This window comes from Phytophthora infestans, genomic scaffold, assembly GCF_000142945.1.
Source record: "Phytophthora infestans T30-4 supercont1.3 genomic scaffold, whole genome shotgun sequence".
Classification (NCBI taxonomy): Eukaryota; Oomycota; class Peronosporomycetes; order Peronosporales; family Peronosporaceae; genus Phytophthora; species Phytophthora infestans.
In genome coordinates this window covers 3,615,964-3,618,800 of record NW_003303756.1, presented here as the reverse complement: position 1 = coordinate 3,618,800, position 2,837 = coordinate 3,615,964, and positions in this window count along the sequence as shown.

Genomic DNA, 2,837 nt, shown 5'->3' with positions numbered 1-2,837 from the left:
TGGAAGTGGACTTCTCATCCGGTCAGCAGGGGCGGAGGTGCCCTCGTACGAGTACGAGTACTCGGCGCCTCCCGAGAGCCACTCTCGTCCGAGTGCTCCGAGTGCGAGTCCGACGCAGGACCTGAGGCTGACCGCCTCCGTCAACGTGTCCTCGTGCTTGAAATTGCACTTGGCCTTGAAACTGGCGGTAATGCTGCCGCTCAGGCCGAGAATCAGAGCGAGCTCGCTCGTCTTGCGGGTCGCCTGGACCTGGTGGAGCGAGAGGTCGCGAGCCTGCACCTGCGGGTGGATCGCCGGGCCTCTTCGTCCGATCTGGATGAGGCCTTTCGAATGATCCGACGGATCGAGGCTTTGTTGCCACGTCCGGAGCCGCGTGCGGCACACTCCCAGACGTACGCGTATGGTGCGTGCCCGGCGTACTCAGCGTACTCGGCGTATGGCGCCGGGGTCCGTTCGTATGGAGCCCCTCCGGCGTACGGTCTTGGCCGCAGCCTTGCCGTCCCGACCGAGGTATGGGTGCCTGCTCCGACGCCCTCGTCGACGACTGTGACTGGCCCTCGCTTCGAGGAGCTGGGTCAAGGGGGGACTGCGAGTCAGCAACCCCCTGCGGGTCAAAGTACCGCTTAAGACGTCCGACATAGAACGTCGGGTGCGTCGTCATTGACTTTGGAAGGTCGATGGTGTACGACGCACCATGTCTGGCCAGGACTGCAAAAGGTCCGATGAAGCGGTGCTTCAGTTTGTTGCTGCCGACAGAGCTAACAGTGTCAAGAGGTAGGTTCCTCGTGTCTAGCAACACTAAGTCCACAACCTCAAATATACTTAAGTTTCCTCTTCCTTGTTTGTCTGAGTACTCCTTTTGTTTATCTTGGGCCGCTGCCATGGCATCGCGGACCCTGCTGACAATGTTCAGCTTGGTATCCATAAAGGATTCCACCTGTTTCCGCAGCAAAACTGGTCTCACATCCGAGACCTGGGAGGAAAGGGCTTTCCGAGCCTCTCCCCCACTTAGAATAGAGGAGTCAGTGTCTCCTCGAAGAGTGAGAGGCACTCTGGGGTGGCGGAAGCCGTTCAAGTAGAACGGCGTGAACCCCGTGGACGCGTGCACCGCGTTGTTGAGCGCAAACTCAACAACTGGAAGCTGCGTCGACCACGTACGTGGTGCTGCCGCGCACACACTGCGCAGAGTGTCCTCGAGCACTCGATTGACGCGCTCTGTTTGGCCGTCTGTCTGCGGATGGTCCGCAGTGGACATCTGCAGACGAGTTACCAGTAAAGGGAGCAGCGGTTTCCAAAACGCAGCAGTGAACCGTTGGTCTCGGTCCGAGACAATCGTCTCTGGGAGACAGTGATAGCGGAACACGCCATCGACGAACAACCTTGCGGTTTGTTCGCCCGTTACAGTGACGGGAACTGGAGCAAGATGTACCATCTTGCTCAGCCGACACACAAACACCAAAATTTCGGTGTTGCCGTGTCCGTCGGCGGGAAGCCCAAAGATGAAGTCAAGACTCATCGACTTCCAATAACCAGCCGGTACGGGCAGGCTCTGTAGTGGAGCCGAAGAGTGCACTGCGGGTTTGACCCGCTGACATGTTTCACATGTCTTGACGTACCGGGCGACCCACTTGTACATGTGGGTCCACCAGAAGGACTGAGAGACCGACAGAAAGGTCTTCTCGCGGCCCAAGTGGCCGCTGGAGGGCGCGTCATGCGCCTCCGCGAGGATGTCGAACTTCAGATCCTCGTCGTTGGGTACGACTACCCGTGGAGGATCAGTGGGCTCCACCCGATAACAGAGGAGGCCCTCCTTCAACTCATATCGGTGGAGCCGTGAGCGCTGTCGCGACGAGAGCCAGTCGGACTTCGCGCTCGCTCCGGCCTTAAGGAACTTGACGATAGGCGCGACAGCCTCATCGTCCCGATACGCCATGCGTATCCGATCATATAGATCCGTTGTCACCCGCGTGATGTGGGCCAACTCATAGTCGGGACGCCGAGAGAGGGCGTCCGCAAGCACGTTGAGCTTGCCCGGCTTGTATTCGACGCGGAAGTTGTATTCCGCGAAGAAGGACAGCCACCTCGCCATCCTATGGGAGAGGTGAGGCGAGTTAGTCGCCGTCCTCAAGGACGCGTGGTCTGCGTAGATCACAAAGGGCCTAGAGCCCAGAAGGTGAACACGGAACTTCACAAGGGCATATTTCAATGCCAGGAGCTCCTTGTCATGGACAGGGTAGTTCCGCTCGGCGGCTTTGAGCTGCCGGGACTGGAACGAGATGACTCGTTCCTGTCCAGCCGTGTCGGCCTGCAGCAATGCACATCCGATGGCGTAATCGGAGGCATCGCAGACGACGCTAAACGGCTTCGTCTCGTCCGGCAGGGCCAGGACAGGGGCCTCTTGGAGACTGGCCTTGATGCTGTCAAAAGCATCCTGGTGCTCTTGCTCCCAGCGCCAGTCGACGTCCTTCTGAAGGAGGCTCGACAAGGGCTTAGCGAAGCCCGCGTACCCAGCGCTGTACTTGTTAAGGTAGTTGGCCAAGCCCAACCACTTTCGAAGATCCTTTTGGGATCGGGGCGTCGGCCATGCTGCTATGGCCTTGACCTTGTCTGGGTCAGCCCGAACGCCCACGTTGCTTACGAAGCAACCGAGAACTTTGATCTCTGGTGACGCGAAAACGCACTTGTCAATGTTGGCGTAGAGCTTGTTCGCTCGGATCACGGCCAACAATCCACGGAGGGGTCCTAGATGGACCTCCATGGCCGTCTTGCCTTCCTCGGCACGGCTATGGACGAAAATGTCGTCCAAGTACGTCTGTACGAAGGTACGCAAAGGGCGG